At 40.4% G+C, this 18,657-nt stretch overlaps 1 protein-coding gene across 1 annotated transcript in view; it reads right to left on the reverse strand.

Moving 5' to 3' along the window:
* The window catches only part of LOC126162733 (beta-catenin-like protein 1), a 97,517-nt gene that overhangs the window by 45,210 nt on the left and 33,650 nt on the right, over positions 1 to 18,657 (reverse strand). The gene's annotated exons all lie outside the window — the stretch shown is intronic.

Here is an 18,657-nt window from a genome sequence, read left to right on the forward strand (position 1 = left end):
AATTAATTATTTTTTTTATAATACTGACTTCATAAAACAATGAAAAACAACTTGAAAATCTCCGTAATATGAAGGGTGTTCAATAAGTAGTGCAACACTTTTTTTTTTCCTTCCCTCGGCCGATTTTGGTTGTAAAAATGCGAGATTTATTGTGGGGCATCGTGGAAGATTCTAGGTTCAACCCCTGCCTTCTTCTGGCAGATGGACTGAAGGGGAAGGAAGAGGGGTGAGGGGAAAGGAACTGGAGAGGTTCAGGAAAAGGGGTAGAGTTTGGAAAAGTCACCCAGACTCCCGGGTCAAGGCAGACTTCCCAGACGAGATGGGGCCAAACAGTCAGTCTTTCCTTTTCATTCCATCCGGTAAGTGTGCACCGACATGGAGTCCAATAAAGTTTTTTGAGTTCCTCTCAGATTTCAGACTTGTGCGAGGTCTTGTGTTGTCCAGAGAAGAAGTTTGTTTATATTTTTGTGGTTACTAACATACTGAAGCACTTTCTTCAATTTCCTGAAGGTAGTGCAATACAATTAAAGAGCTGATCCTTTCACCATGAGAGAGAACATCAAACAGAATAACCCCTTCAGAGTTTCTGGAGACCATTGCCATGACTTTACTGGCTGAGGGTGTGGCTCTGAACTTTTTCCTCAGAGTAGAGGTGGTGTGGCGCCACTCCATGGATCGCAGTTTTGGTTTTGTTCGAAGTGATGAGCCCATGTTTCATCACCTGTGACTATCGTCTCACACCTTCCGGCTTCCATCTGGTTTGGCACAATAAAGTATGCACTCTGCAGGAAGCATTTCATGGATAATGGGAAGGTTACTGATGCAACAAGACATTGGCTTCAACAACAACCTGTACAGTGGTACCATATGGGCATACAGGCCTTCCCAGTAAGGTGGTATAAGGCCATTGCACTGAACAGAGATTATGTTTAAAGACAGTGTTTTGTAGCCAAAAGATTGGGGAATAATATGATGCACCGGAATGGTATAATGGTAAGATAGAGATTTCGGAACCAGATATTAAATTGTAAGACACTTCCAGGAGCAGACGTAGGCTCTGAAGAAACTACAAAAAGATAGGAATTTAAGAAAATGGGACCTGGATAAACTGAGAGAACCACAGGTTGTATAGTGTCTCAGAGTGAGCATTAGGGAATGACTGACAAGAAAAGGGGAAACGAACACAGTGAAGAAAAATGGGTAGCTTTGAGAGATGAAATAGTGAAGGTAGCAGAGGATCAAGTAGGTAAAAAGATGAGGGCTAGTAGAAATCCTTGGGTAACACAAGAGATATTGAATTTAACTGATGAAAGGAGAAAATATAAAAATCCAGCAAATGTAGCAGGCGAAAGGAAATACAGGGTGTTCAAAAAGTCTCTCTACAGTGAGGATTGTTAGCCGCGTGTGTCATATGATTGTTCACCTGCCTGGGTTACTTCCCTTCAAGTGGACTCTCCCAACATTCCACTGTTTCATTTATCTCAGCCAGCGTCAGTAGTATCGTGTGTCGTTACATGTTGACGTGAACGTTTAAGTTGAGTTCCTTTGTTCGCTTGTTTCGTTTTTTTTTTTTCACTGTTAAAATGCTAAGCATTGAAGAATGTGTGTTTTTAGTTGAATAAGTGTTCAAAGCTAGTGGAGACAACACTCCCACATCGTGATACTGTGCGAGATTTGATTAATAAATTTTGAAGTACGGGTTCATTGACAGATGCACCGAGAAGTGGTCGTCCTAGCGTTTTGTCTGAAGATAAACTACTCGATATTTCTGATAAGATGTCCATGAGTCTGAACAAGTCAGTAAGAAGACTCGCCCAGGAAATCGATATTAGTGTTGGAATGGCCCACACAAGTGTATGCAAAAAATTAGAACTTTTCCCATACAAAATGACAGTCACGCAAGAACTGAAAAATACTGATCACGGCAAGAGACTGCATTATTGTCAATGGATCAAAAATTTTGTTCAACAAAATGGAAGTGATATTCTTAAAGAAACATTTTTCAATGATGAGGTGTGGTTTCATTTATCTGGGTACATGAACTCACAAAATTCTCTTATGTGGAGTACTACAAATCCATTGTGTATTCATGAGGAACCACTTCATTCTGTGAAAATAGGAGTTTGGATTGCAATTTCTAGACGTCAGATTGTGGGCCCCATATTTTTCAACGAAACACTAAATGCACAACGATACTACAGTGATATTCTATACCCTTTCATAGGATAACTTGTGTTAAGTGAAATACTGAACGGTTATTTTCAACAAGATGGTGCAACCGCACATACAGCTCGTGCTTCAGTGTCACTGCTTGCTGATGTTCTGGTGACTGCATAATTTCACAGGGACTTTGGCCTCCACGATCGCCTGACCTAACACCACCTGACTTTTTCTTCTGGGGTGCAGTGAAAGCAACTGTCCTTAAAAACCATCCAAAATCCATTGATGAATTGAAAACTGCAATATCCACTTTCACTGCTTCTGTTACGGAAGAAATGTTACAGCTTGTGTTTGGAAACATGATTAGATGAATTGAATTGTGTATTCAACAACAGGGAAAGGGGGGGGGGGGGCACTTTCAACATATAATGTGAAAATTTGTAAGTAAAAATGAATATTCAATAAATTAATAACTTGTATTTCACTGAGTTTCATTTCGCTATATTCACTGCGGCATATGGCACGCGCGGCTAACAGTCATATGGCACTGCAGAGAGACTTTTTGAACATCCTGTACAACTGTCTAAAAATGAGACTGACAGGAATTGAAAAATGGCTAAGCAGGAATGCATAGGAGACAAATGTAAGGATTTAGAAGCATATATCGATAGGGGAAATATAGACGTTGCCTACAAGAAAATTAAAGAGGCCTTTAGAGAAAAGAGAAGCAGCTGTATGAATACCAAGAGCTTAGATGGAAAACCAGTCCTAGACAGAGAAGGAAAAGCTGGAAGGTGGAAGGAATATGTAGAGAGTCTATACAAGGGAGATGAACTTGAAATCAATATTACAGAAACTGAAGTGGACATAGATGAAGATGAGATGGGAGATCCGATACTGTGTGAAGAATTTGACACAGCTTTGAAAGATTTACGATGAAACATGGCCACTGGAGTAGACAACATTCCGTTATAACTGCTGATAGCCTTAGGAGAGCCACCCATGACAAAACTGTTCCATCTGGTGTGCAAGATGTATGAGACAAGCGAAATTCTCACAGACTTCAAGCAGTATGTAATAATTTAAATTCCAAAGAAAGCAGTTACTGACAGGTGTGAAAATTACCAAACTATTAAACTAAGTCATAACTGCAAAACACTAACACGAATATTTTTACAAACAAATGGAAATACTGGTAGATGCCGATCTTGGGGAAGATCAATTTGGATTCTGAAGAAATGTAGGAACACATGAGGCAATACTGTCCCTACAACATTCTCATAGAAGATAGGTCAAGGAAAGGCAAAGCTGTGTTATAGCATTTGCAGACTTAGAGGAAGCTTTTCACAATGTTGCTTGGAATACTCTCTTTCAAATTCTAAAAGTGCCGAGGGTAAAATACAGGGAGTGAAAGGCTATTTACAATTTGTACAGAATCCAGATGGCAGTTATAGGAGTCGAGAGGCATAAAAGGCAGGCAGTGGTTGAGAGGGGAGTGACACTGGGTTATAGCTCATTGCGATGTTTTTCAATCTGTATATTGAGCAAGCAGTAAAAGAAACAAAAGGAAAATTTGGAGCAGGAATTCAGGTCCAGGAAGAAGAAATAAAAACTCTGAAATTTGCCGATGACATTGTAATTCTGCCACAGAAAATGAAGAACTTGGAAGATCAGTTGAATGGAATGGACAGTGTCTTGAAAGGAGGATATAAGATGAGCATTAACAAAAACAAAACAAAGGTAATGGAATGTAGTCTAATTAAATCTGGTGATGTTGAGAGGATTAGCTTAGGCAAAGACACACTTAAAGTAGAGTTTTGCTACTTGGGCAACAAAATAACTGACGATGGTTGAAGTAGAGAGGGTATAGAATATAGACTGGCAATGGCAAGAAAAGCGTGTCTGAGGAAGAGAAATTTGCTGGATTTAAATGTCAGGATGTCTTTCCTGGAAGTATTTGTATGGAGTGTAGCTATGTATGGAACTGAAACATGAATGATAAATGGTTTAGTCAAGAAGAGAATAGAAGCTTTTGAAATAAGGTGTTACAGAAGAATGCTGAAGATTCGATGGGTTGATCATGTAACTAATGAACAGAATTGGGGAGAAAAGAAATTTGTGGCACAACCAAACTAGAAGATGGAATTGGTTGGTAGGACTCAATCTGAGACATCAAGAGACCATCAATTCAGTTTCAAAGGGAAGTGTGGGGGGTAAAAACTGCAGAGGGAGACCAAGATATGAATACAGTAAGCAAGTTCGGAAGGATGTAGGTTGCAGTAGTTACTCGGAAATGAAGAGGCTTGCACAGGATACAGTTGCATGGAGAGCTGACTCAAACCAGTCTTCAGATTGAAGACCACAACAACAACAACATTGGAATCTTGAATCAAGCTAACCTGTTCTCAGAAAAAAATGTGTTGCATTACTTACTAAAATCCCCTTGCAGAAAAGTGTACATAAAAAAGCATACTCACAAAATTAAAAGGAAGTGTAGCATATTTACAAAAATTTTAATACCACGAAAGTAAACTGTAAGAATTAAAGTTTAACTGCTTTCAGCAGATGAAAATACAAGGAGGTAACTGTAAGGAGAAATAACTAAGATGTAGAACAAAACTGATGTTCAAGCAAAGGAAATGACAGGTTTTAGACGATAGGGTTACAAAACTTAGTACAGCAAGGAAAATACAGAGAACATCACACAGTTTCTTCAGTTTTAATTTACAATTCATAACCAATAAATTGTGGTGAGACTCCACACCTGTCGCCGGAAATATCTTACAGTTTAGAACCTGGTTCCAAAATTCTATTTTACCATTATATAATCAAAATGAAACATTCTGGTATCTCCAGGTATCTTCTACATTACAACCTTCTTAAAGCAAATGTTTGCCATGATGAACTAACATGTGCAAAATTCTGCAGCAGGCAATTGCCTCGTTCATTCCTTTCTCCCCACTCCATACAAACCTATTATTTTGCTTATCTTCCTTTTCCTCCTTTTCAACTTAAGTCTCCAATCACAATTAAATTTTCATCTCTCTTAAATATGTGAATAATTTCTTTCATCTCATCACACATTTCTTCAACCTCTTCATCATCTGCACAGCTAGTTGACACACAAACTCGTACTACCATGGTGGATGTTGGTTTCGTGTCTAACTTGGCTACGATAATGGGTTCACTATGCAGTTCATAGTAGCTTACCATCATTCGTACTTTCTTATTCATCACTAGACCTACTACTGCATTACCCCTACTTAATTTTGTATTTATAATTATGTACTCACCTGTCTGGCAGTTCTGTTCCTCCTGACACTGAACTTCGCTAACTCCCTTAATGTTTAATTTCAACCTATCAATTTCCCTTTTTAAATTTTCTAACCCATCTGATTACGCTCCGAGCCGTAGAATGCCAGTTTTGTTTCTCTTGATGATGACATCCTCCTGCAGTAACATATTCCCCCATTTGGAGCTCTGGGCAAGGGCTACTGAAGGTGTCAACAACTGGAAGGTCAGTTTGAACAAAACATTACTTTATTAGGCGCAGTCCTGCCTTCCTATAACCTTGAAACTGTCTTATACAGCCAGAATCTGAATCACAATGCAGCTAGGCCATTTTCACATACAAAAATCACTGCATAAGGAGGAAAAAAGTGATAGATGACAGGGGAAAAAAAAAATTGTAGAACAACCACAGATTTAACTGTGGACCCTTGGATTATTAGTCTGACAACAAAACGAGAAAAGTGAAGTAAGATAAAGTGTACAGTAAAAGGGTAACTGTTAACAGTTATACTGGAGCTCATGTAAGAAGGCTGCTGTGTGAAGCATTGCTTCTGCCTCTGACTCTCTTCAAGAAAAATTGTATAGTTGGAAATTACCACTGTCAGTTGTTAATGTAACCCTTGTCATATTTACTTTGAATCACCCACAATGAAAACTATTGTGGCTAAGAGCCCACAGCATGCCTAAAGTTACATGAAAATCAATCCTAAATATTCTATTGTGCACCCCAAAGAGCATGTTACAGACAGACATGCCACAATGATGCTACTGCTCGGTGCATTATATAGTATACTGTTCATTGCCACTGCACATCGCTTCACCACCCTACTTCTTAAGAGCACACAGTTGCAAGAATAAGACACTCCAAATATAGTGAGTGGAGGGCAGGGAGAAAGTGTACAGTAATGAAGGAAGATTAGGTGAAGGAAGAATTATTTTGCAAAATCACTGATTAAAGTGAGAATGAAAACTATCAAGAAATAAAATTTTGCTCTGCAGCCAGCTAACACAATTGCATGAAGAGCAAAAACCTGAACAGTAAGACAATAAGAGCATGATTAGGAGCTACCCACTTAACAACATCTACATCTATACTCTGCAAACCATTGTGAGGTGCATGGCACAGGGTACAGTCCATTGTACCAGTTATTAGGGTTTCTTCCTGTTCCATTCGCGTATGAAGAATGGGAAGAATGATTGTTTGAATGCCTCTGTGCATGCAGTAATTATTATAATCTTATCCTCACAATCCCTGTGTGAGCAATACATAGGGGGTTGTAGTATATCCCTAGAGTAATCATTTAAAGCCAGTGCTTGAAACTTAGTTACTAGACTTTTTTGGGATAGTTTACGTCTGTCTTCGAGAGTCTGCCATTTCAGTTCCTTCATTATCTCTGTGACATTCTCCCATTGATTAAACAAACCTGTGACCATTCGTGCTGCCCTTCTCTGTATATGATCAATATCCCCCGTCAGTCCTATCTATTACAGGCCCCACACACTTGAGCAGTATTCTAGGAGGGGTTGCATGAGTGATTTGTAAGCAATCTCCTTAGTAAACTGATTTCACATCTCCAGTATTCTACCAATAAACCGAAGTCTACCACCTGCTTTATCCATGACTGAACCTATGTGATCATTCCATTTCATATCCATACAAAGTGTTACACCCAAGTATTTGTATGAATTGGCCGATCCCAGCAGTGACTCACTGATACTATAGTGATAGGATACTATGTTTTTTCATTTTGTGAAGTGTACAATTTTACATTTCTGAACATTTAGAGCAAGCTGCCAATCTCTGCATTATCTTGAAATCTTATGAAGATCTGACTGAATATTTATGCAGTTTCTCTAATTAGTACCTCATTACAGGTAACTACATCATTTGCAAAAAGCCTAATTTTACTATTAATATTGTCTGCAAGGTCATTAATATACAACATGGACAGCAAGAATCCCAACACACTTCCCTGGAGCACACCCTAAGTTACTTCAACATCTGACGATGGCTTTCCATCCAAGAGTGTACTCTTCCATCCAGTCACAAGTTTCACTTGATACCTCATATGATCATACTTTCAATAATAAGCGCAGGTGTAGAACTGAGTCAAATGCTTGGAAATCAAGAAACACTGCATCTACATGGCTGCCATTATACAAAGCTTTCAGTATGTCATGTACGGAAAGTGTGAGTTGGGTTTCACACGATCGATATTTTCGAAAAACGTGCTGGGTGGCACTGAGGAAGTCATTCAGTTCAAGATACCTCATTATGTTTGAGCTCAGAAAACATTCTAAGATTCCACAACAAATCAATGTCAAGGATATTGGACGGTAGTTTTGTGGAGTACTTCTGTTACCATTCTTGTAGATGGGTGTGACCTGTGCCTTTTTCATACTACATTATATTACGAGGGTGGTTTGCGAAGTTCTCAGAATGGGATAGCAAAAAAGTACTTACGTCACTGAATTTTTTTTTTTATTTTTCAATGTAGTCTCCTTGTAGATTAATGCACTTGGTCCAACAATGTTCCAGTGCCTTGATCCCATCTCAAAAATGAGTTTCTCCAGACCTGCAAAATAGTTGGCAACTCTGGGTATCAATTCTTCGTTTGAAGTGAATCTTCAGCCCCAGGAAAAAATTTCAGTTTTGGGAAGAGATAGAAGTCTGATGCAGCCATATCAGGTGAATAAGGTGAGTGTGGCAACAATTCATACCTTAGTTCATGTAATTCTGCCATGGTGACGACACGTGTGAAGGCGCACGTCAAGATTCGTGGCACCCATCTTGCATACAATTTTTTCATTTCCAACTCTTCAGTTAAAATGTGATGTACCCTTTCAGACGACATTTGGCAAGTGTGAGCAATTTCATGCACATTCAATCGCCAATCCTCCATGATCATTTTGTGCACTTTTGCAATGATTTCTGCAGTACTGACCCATCTTGGCCTAGCACTGCACGGATCATCATCTAAGCGCTCCCGACCAAATTTAAATTCATTTGTCCACTTGGCACCAGATGAATATGAAGGAACAGAGTTCCCCAGTGTATTCTGGAAATCAGCATGAACGTCCTTTGCTTTCCTACCTTTCTTTACGAAGCAGTTAATCACTGCTCGAATCTCGATTTTTTTTCATCTTCGCAAATCACTACACGGGAACAACAACAGAGCCACGTCACTGCCACAGCTCTCTTCCAAGAGCACTGATGTGGCACATGTTTACAGGCAACAGTCCAATGAATATCATATGAACAACTCGTCGCACTAGCGCTGACCTCTCATGGTGATTCCGAGAACTTTTCAAACCACCCTCGTATATTATATTACGTTACATTATAAAAGGAGAGACTTCAGTTATTGGCTTGTCTCTTCATTCCAAGTTTAGAAATTTGCATTTTCCTATTTTCCTCACACTAGGTTAATATTACGTCACTTGCTTCTGAGCAACTTCTTATTTCTTTCATTTGCTTCTACCTTAACTTATGACCAAGTAATGGTCTGAGCCATTCCATGCATTATGTTAATCTTGAGCAATTTTTCTAAAGAACAGCTTCAGAAGCTTTTACTATGACTTCATACTCTCTCATTTCTTCTTTATCACACTGACACGTTGTTCCTACTTTTGTGTGAGACTGACAGTGGTGTATCACTTCATTTTCTTTTATTCAATGTTTTCATGTCCTTTTCTGCCTCTCCTTTTTATTTTTTTCATTTCATGAAAAGGCAAGTCCTGAAGGCTTACATTGCTATATGGCAAGTCCACTGTAGACAGCAATTCAAACTCAGTCCCAAGCTAAATAATGAAGATCAAGATTAGTATGGGAAAGTCATACTCCTTTCTTGGCAATGAAGTTGGTTTCTCAGTGTCTTCCTCCAAGCTGACATGGAGTATCAAGCGAATTGGGTGAATGACTGACAGGTATTCCTGCATTGTATCTTTATATTTGCACATTGTGGAAAAGAAACAAAGGGCCAAGTGAAATATGCATTTGTAAGCACACACTACTTGAATACTACCAAAATGACTGTTGAGGCTAATGTCTCTGGTTGGGAAACAGATCCCCATCATGAGTAATCTATTGCTTTCACTGTGTAGAGATTTCAAATATGAGCCAGGACACTTTTACAGAGTATGATAATCAGAAATTGTATCACTGTTTCCCTCCACTTGTCATCAGCAGCATTTTGTGTGAACTGAAAATTCTTCCACCATTATGAAATAAATTACTTACTTTCACATCAAGTAGCATCACTTGTATGATTGTGGTGACAAGCATTATTATTCGTTCATTTATGATGAGTTACGGTGCGGTGACTGATAGAAGAAGCTGTTACAAATAATCTCAGTCAGTGCTAACAGCTTCTTCAGTGAAGCTAACTTAGTGTCAACTAGAGCTGATGACAATGTTTTCAACTTGACTGAGTACTCGTAAACAAAAGCTGACATAATACATGCAGTTAGAGATCACAGAAGTATTGTACATAATTGAATTTGAAATATTTTACATTTTTTTGATCACTGAAAATGCTCTCTCTGTTCTTATTACTGAAGGCTAATGCCTGGGTAGCTAGAGGTGGGGAGGAGCTAGGGATAGCGGCAAGTAGCAAGGAGGGAATAGCAGGGCAGTGTGAGGCAGGTCTTACATCAGAGGGAGGGAGGAGGGGGCGAATGAGGGAGGGGAAGAAAGGAGAGAAAGGTGAGAAGGTGGTGGTGAAGAGGGAGACAGAAAGGGGAGTGAGTAAGGGAGAGGGGTGGAAGAAGGGGGGAGAGGGGAGGGAGGGAGAGTGCCTACAGGGAAGGAAGAGTAAGTGGGAGAAGGTAATACATGGCATGGATGGGAAAGGAGTAGTGTGACAAGAAAGAAGGGAAAAGTCAAGATGAGGTATTGAAAAACTTGTTAGTGAAGATTTGGGCCAGGGGGATCGTGAGAGTGCAGGATATGCTGAAGAGAGAATTCCCACCTGTGTAATTTACAGAAACTTCTGCGGGAAGGGAGTATCCAAATGGCCCATGTAGTGAAGGAGCTGTTGAAGTTATTAATGTTGTGGTGAACAGCAAGTTTGGCACACGTTCGACAGTGGCTATTCGTGTGAGTAGATAGTTGGCTACTTGGCATGGCAACTTATAATGTCGTACAGTAAGTGTAGCATAGATGATACAGCATGGCTGTTTCCACACATGGCCCTTCCTCTTATTGTACAGAGATGTCTTTGACTGGGTAGCGATATGAGGTGGTGGGTGGATGTATGGGATAGGAAATTCCTCATCTGATGCCATGTTGGGCCCTGGTGAAGGATGTGTTTGAGCTTTTCAAGGCCAGGGTAGTACTGGAGATTAGAGGAGTGCTGGTCAGTGGCTGTTAACAAGGTTACTCATGGCAGAGGAGGAGATAGCACAGGATATATGTTTATGGATGAGCTGGATAGGATATTGTCTGTCAATATAAGATCTAGTTGTCAGTACATTTCAACAACTCCTGATTTCCACTGCAGATGCAACATCCAAGGGCGGTGAGGCTGTATAGAAGTGCCTTTTTGCCATGGAACGGCTGCCGGCTGTCATAATGGAAGCACTGTTGGTGGTTGGTGCACTTAATATGAACGGACACATTTATGGAGCCATCTGAGAGGTGGAGATCAACATCTAGGATGTTGGCTGTTGAGTTAAGAAGGGCCACATGAGATAGGAATAGGTGTTATGATTATGGGTGAAGGAGCATGAGTGTAGATCATCAATGAATCTGAACCAGACAAGGGGTTTTAGCCATTGATTGGATAGCAACGATTCCTCTAGATGGCCCACAGATAAGTTGCCATAGGATGGTACCACATGAATACCCATTGCAGTACCACAGATCTGTTTGTAGGTTTAGCCTTCAAAAGTGAAACACTTGCGGGTCAGGATGTGGTTAGCTAAGAGAATTGATATCAGGGGGATGTTGTGAAAGGTTATTGTGGAAGAAAGTCGCATTCACTGTGACCCACAAGACAGGAGTGAGATGGGGGTCTGTGCAAAGGAGGGGAGCAGCATCTTGAAAGTAGGATGGGAGAGTAAGGACTATAGTTTGGGGGTGTTGGTCAACAAAGGCAGAGATTCGTTCAGTGCAAGCACTGTACCCAGCCATGATGGGATCACCACTTGGCAGACCTGTGGGATTAGGTTTGGGGTCAAGGTAAAAAATAGGAGCCCAGGGAGGTTGCTAGTATGAAGAGGAGACGGATTCAGGTGTTAGGTTTTGGAATGGACCTGGGGCCTTGAGCAGCTGCTGGAAATCTTATTGGATTTTTGTGATGGGACCATGGTTGTTAAGGTTTGCATGCATATGTGTCAGAAAGTTGGAGGAGATCCTCAGCCTCAGCCACTATGATTGGATTTAGGTTTTGCGCTAAAGGTGAGGCCTTTACAAAGTATCGAGACTTCTGCAGAGGTCAGAATTTTGGCAGAAAGGTTGACAACAGTGTTAAAGACTTGTTGTTAAGGATTAGTGTGTTTCATGGAGAGTGGAGGAAGTTTCTGGAGACACAGAAGGTGGAGTAAGTCATCACAGCATGGTCGGGAAGGTATGAGGAGTTGACGGGGCTTTTACCTACTCCCGAAACTCCGCAAACCCAACTTCACAGGTATCCCTATGGGTTGACCCATTGTGGCTGGGTACAATGCTCCCATGGGACAAATCTCTAACTCTGACCAATAATTCGAAACCATTGCCCAAAAAATCCTATCCTACATTCAAGAGACTGGTCACTTCCTTCATTGAATTTCCACAGTTCCTGTCCTGTTACTCCTTGTGGGTCGCTACGGATGCCATGTTCTTCCACACCAACATCTCCCTTGCCCATGGCCTTGGGGCCACAGATCACTAACTTTCCATCATCTTCCTGGTACCAAAGTCACCACCTCTTTCCCAATCCTCCTAGCCAACTACATCCTGGCCCACACAATTATTTCACTTTCAAAGGTCAAACCTACAAACAAATTCATTGTACTGCGAGGGTACTCTCCATCCTATACCAACTTATTTATGGGCCATCTGGAGGAATCCTTCCTATCCAGCCAACACCTAAAACTCTTTGATCATATTCACTTTCATGATCTACATTCATCATAGGGACAACCTTTGCTTCTTCCTCCACAAGCATAACCCCTCTGCCAAATCCGTCTCACCTGGTCCTTCTCAGCTCAATACGTCAACCTTCTAGATCTTGATATCCACCTCTTAGATGTCTCCACAAATACGTTCATTCACATCAAGCACACCAACCACTGACAGTACCTCTACTTTGACAGCCATCACCCTTTCCATGTCAAGAAGTGTCTTCCTTACAGCCTTGCTAATCATGGATGCAGCATCTTCAGTAGAAAGCAAGAGTTGCTGTAATATAACGATTACCACAGCCTTTATTGATGCTGCAGCAAAATCTTCCTAAAACACATGTAGCACCCACAATGACTTGCACAGCAAGCACAATGATGATGTTTCCCACAACAGAGATTGAAGTCAGGAAGCCAATACAACAATAAAAAATAAGAAGTCAGCAGGCATAGATGAGGTTCCTGTTTCTGTTCTGAAGAACATACTAAATTAGTCCTTTAGTTCAGGTTTTCCCAGAGTACCAAAAGAATGCACAAGTTTTGCCCTGACTGAAGACAGGTAATTAAGAAAGCATTGAAAACTATAGGCCAGTTTCAGTACTGTCTCCATTCTTGAAAATTTGAGTCAACCATGAAAGAGAGACTAATAAGTTACATGAATGAATACAACCTTCTTAACGTAGCACAGCTTGGTTCCCAAAGTGGGACACATATAATATTGGGCATTATAGAGTTCATGAAAGCAGTACTTGAAGCTCTTGACAAGGATGGTTGTGTTACAGGCATATTCTTAGACTTCTCCAAGGCTTCTGACACTGCTGATCATACAAAACTACTAAACACACTAGAAGCACTAGGTATAAGAGGAATAAGCAGATGAGTAGTTCCAGTCTTATCTGGAAAACAGGGTGCAAAAGGCAAAGATAGTTCATACACCTGTTGATAAATTTTTAATAAAACAATTGTCAGACAATAAACACAGGTGTTCCTCACAGTAGTGTATTGGGTCCAGTTCTGTTGTTAATACACTGCTCTGAAAAACTTAAGGATGAGATAGATAAAGTAACATAACATATTAACGAATCAACAGAGATTAATAAAACTGCAGGAGCAAGTAGACAGAGGTCTCCTAGTTAAGCACAGAAAGCTGGACTTCACCTAGGCGGAGGTCAGCATGCCTATAGCACCCAATGGAGCTGGTTGGTTGGTTTTGGGGATTAAAGGGACCAGACTGCGACGGTCATCGGTCCCTATTTCCAAAAAATTAAAACCGCCTAAAGAGAATAAAAACGAACAACAGGAAAGACAGCAGACGACACGGGACAAGAAAGACTCAGACAGAGATCAGACAAAATGAAATAAAATCACACAGAGTGTGACGGTGGTTGGAATGGGGCTGGCCTTGCAACAAGAGGCAGTTGAAGGAACAGGAAAAGACAGTGTGTGTAAATCAGCGAGCATTATGGTTCACTATGGTGATGTTCTTCATTACAACATGGCCCGTAGACAATATTAGGATGACTTCATACGGGGATGAATCACTGGGAATCTGGAGAAGGACAAAGTGTGATGAGTGTATCCCAGAAGTTGGGTATTGCTCACAGCCTTGTTTCACCTGCACGGGGAGTATCACGAAAAAACAGGCACTGCTTCCCAACGGAGAGTAGGTGGCCGATAACACACAACTACAATAGCAGATAACTGTTGCATTGTGCAACAAGCAAGAAGGAACCCTCGTCAAACAGTGGGTGCAATTGCAACCACATTAACAGGACTGCAAGGCACATAAACTCATGCTCCACAGTGGCAAGGTGGCTGCAAAGAGCCTGACGACCAATATGTCATAGTCTGTTGACACCCGCACACTGGCGGCAATGTTTACAATGGTGCACTGCCTGGACCAACGAGGAGTGGAGTCATGTGACATTCTTGGATGAGAGTAGTTTCCATCTGATTGGTGATTCTGGACGTAATCTCATATGGCGAAAAGTGGGAACACATAACACACCCAAAAACATTGTTGAACATGATTGTTCTGGTGGTCCAGGTGTTATGGTAAGGGGAGGTATAATGTTGCATGGGCCTACTGACCTCAAAATCTTTGAACAAGGTACACTCACCGAAAAATGTTATTATGACATTGTACTCCTTCCCTGTGTGTGTCATTCCAGGGGTGTATTCGGCCCTGCTTTCATTTTTATGGATGGCAATGTGCAGCCGTATCAAATAGTGTAGATGAAGGAGATCTTGGCACATGAGGATATTCAGTGAATGAATTGGTCCGCCCATTCTCCCAACATAAATCCCATCAAACAGATGTGCGATGCACTGGGCAGCCATACTGCAGCATGTCCACACACACCAACAACCATCCAGCAGTTCTCAACTGCACTGGAGGAGGAACATCATAACACAAGAGCTGCTTACCAACCTTGGGGCAGCATGGGAGAACTTTGCAGAGCGTGCATTGCTATGCTATGCCCATGTACACTCAAGTTTTAGCCACAGCAATCTTTTGTTTTTAAACTGATGAAAAGGGCCATAAGAATTAACAACTTGTAGTAGTAGTAGTCTCACCCCTTGTAAAGAGATATTTTTTTAAAAAAATTGGACATCCCTACCAACCTGTGGCACATACCATGTATTTCACTAATGGCTCTTAGCATAATCATGGAACAAGAGCCAGTTTTGACTTACAGTTTTCCGTAGGGGGGGGGGGGGGGGGGGGGAGATGATGACGACAACATTTTACAAGGGCTGCTCAATAAAGAATGACATATTTGTTTAAGGTCATAATTTCTTGCACTAGAATTTAATCTTATGATATTCTATTTGCTTAGTGTATAACAAACATTCTGTACTAGTTCCATTGTTGGCACTCCTGGTTTTCAACTGTGAGAGGCAGGCAAGCTGAAACATGGTCAATACCGCCTATCGCAACGATGGAGGTGATGTGCAATGAACAATATGTGGCTTTGAAATTCTGCTTTTGTCTCAACAGATCAGGTGATGCCTATGCAGTGTCACAGGAGGTCTATAACAGTCTGTTCTTCCTTGCACCAAAGATCGAAGATGGCTTAAATTGTTTACAGAATGGAGGCAATTAATTTAAAAAAAAGGTGGGTTGTATTGCTCCACGGAGAGAACAACACCGCTACTGTCACTGTGAGAGAGGTTTGACAAACAAGCTTAGTAACACTTTCTAAAATACTGTACATTTCTTTGGGTGCCACCCAAAAGTTGGTGACAGGAGATTTACATGAGACATTTCGTGCACACTTGGTTCCAAGACTGCTGATTCCTAAATAAAAGGAAATTCATGTGCAGGCCTATGTGCAGTTTCACTGCTGATGAACTTTGGCTACATCATTTTTATCTAGAGAGCAACTGCCAAAGCTCAGAGTGGGAATCTCCTTCCTCACCGATCTCAAAAAACCAAAATTGGTTGCTTCTCTGGAAAAGTTAGGCTCACTTCACTTCTTGATATTCACAAAATGGTTTATCAAAAACTGATTACAAGAATGTCCAGGAAACTTCGGAAGTTCGTATCAGGTGCAAAAGACCACATAAACGTGAAACAGGCTGGATGCTGCACCAAGTTAAGCATGGTTACATACTGCAAATATTGATACTGAATGTCTAGCAGACATCAATGTGAACTGCATCCCTCACCCTTCTTATAGCACAGATTTATCTCTGTGTGACTTTTTTCCATTCCCTAACCTGAGGAAATACTTTTATGGGGGCGTTTTTCTTCATTAGAAGCAGAAGTGAATGCTGCTTCTAATGGTTTCAGCATGTCTTTGCAGACTAGCAGAAATGCTGGGACACGTGCATTAAAATGATGATTGTTTAACAGTGCTTGTATATCAGAGAATGAAACTGTATAATAAATTGCCAAAGGAAATGAAAAAGATTACTACAATATACCTGTTTAGAAAGCCAGCTAAAACATTCTTCACAGGTAAAGCATAGTACAGAATTAAAGATTACTTAGAGGACTCAGAGTACTGGGTAACAATGAAAGTGGATAACTACAACACCATGTCGCATTTCAATACCTGATTATGGTTTACAGCTTTCACGTGGAAACCATATGTCAAAATGCAAAATGCATGAGTTCAATATCTTACTCATCCTGGAGGGACACGGACACAGTTGTGCAGATGGACTGAGAAGCATTGTTCAATACCATATTTACTGACTGTAAGACAATGTCTTTTTCCCAAATATGTCATTCAAAAAATACAGGGTCATCTTATATCTGCAGACTAAAGTATTGCTGCTGAGGTCAACATCTCTAGTAGAGTATATAGAGGTAATCTTACATCTGTAGGAGCCATCTTACATTTAGAGATCAAGCTTTAGCTATTGAGGTCACATGCAGATTTATTATGAAGAATTTGGAAGGGCAAGGCTCAGCAAACGATACTCGCATTCCAACAGGCTCGAGATTTCCCAAAATGCTGAAGTATGCTGAAGTGCTTGATACAACATCAAAATTGCTTGAAAAATCATGTGACATGGACTCGAGCAGCACTAATGCAAGAAATAAGCAAGAACTACAACAGCCAATTGGTTTGAATAAAATTTGACAATTCTGCAAAACACAGGAAGAAATGGCCTTACATTCTATCATCTGACAAACTTTTGCTGTATTTGAACAGCTTTGCAATAAACATTCTCATACATGTATGGATACCATATACAAACATTAATGCCACTTTTTAAGTAAAGGTGACATTCTAAAACAGAAACATTGTCTTCAAAAACCTTAGTTGATTCAGAAACAAGACTTTACTTGGTTATGAGAAACTGCAATGATTCACTACGTGAATTCCAAATGAGAAATTCGGACACAGTTCAAGTACAAGGATACCGGAAAAAAACGTTACCAGCTTTTAATCAGCATTAGTACAAGATGGAGACATTCAGCAGAAACAAGAAGGCAAATCACTGCAGAATGAAATGGCTAACAAAGATAAATCATTTTAAGCTGACCGTAACTGTTATTGCGAGAATAAAGTACAGTGGCAACACCCATCATAAAGATGGGACCAACAGATGCCACTAGATCGTGGGACGAGCAAAAGTTCCAGAATGGGACTGAAACATAATTGCAAGCTTTTATTTATGTATTAGTTGGTGTTGTTACATATGACCTGCACACTAGAAGCAGTCTGTTTTTCACATTTTCTCATGCTCCATACTATGGAAGGCTTAGGGGGGAACAGTGACACCAGCTTGGCTGAGAGCTAGGACAACGGTGGGGGAGGGAAGCAAGCAGCAAATTTCATTGTGTTGCCAATCATGGAAATTATACCACATACTTTGGCTTTTTATTAACATCTGCCACATTTAAACTGCAGTCTTCCTGGATTCATTTGTAGTCTGAATCAAACTGACTTTAAAACTGGACAAATACTCAACAGTAGTATTCATTTATGCAGGAGACAGTAATCATCTGGATACGGGCCAATGGCATAGTTACATATTTCTTGCCGTAATGCGCGATGTTGTTGTCGCCATGACGTCTGACAGGAATGAGTGGGAATGTGTCAGCTGCCTCTTCTACACAACCAATGAGTGTGTGGCAGGCATGCAATACATCTGGGAGCAAGAGACACTGTAACATTCTCATGTCAGTACAGAAATGAAATATGGCACGTATTTGGAAAAAAGAAATCAGCTGTGTTCTCAGGTTCCACCATAATGACCGCAGAAATAGCAACATATTTGAAACAAACAGGCAAATATTTGTGATACTGAAGATATAAATTTCACAGCTGTACTGTTAGGATGACGACGATGATTATTATTGTTATTGTTATTATTGTTGTTTATTTCTCCCAGTATTATCAAAACGTACACAATATATAAATGGCATGTTTAGGATAGGTATAACGTTCTTGTCATGCTAAAAATAAATTTTTCTCAAAGAGCATCTTTCAAAAAAAGGGAGGTTGTCTTATATTAAGAGTCGTCTTACACTCTGGTATATACGGTATATGTGGGCATGGCATCAGCTTTCTGAACAGACTGAAGTTGATTACGAGTTACCTGAAACAAATTGTGTGCAAGTCAATGAAAATTGTACAGGCCAAC

This window comes from Schistocerca cancellata, chromosome 2 (genome assembly GCF_023864275.1).
Source record: "Schistocerca cancellata isolate TAMUIC-IGC-003103 chromosome 2, iqSchCanc2.1, whole genome shotgun sequence".
Taxonomy (NCBI): domain Eukaryota; kingdom Metazoa; phylum Arthropoda; class Insecta; order Orthoptera; family Acrididae; genus Schistocerca; species Schistocerca cancellata.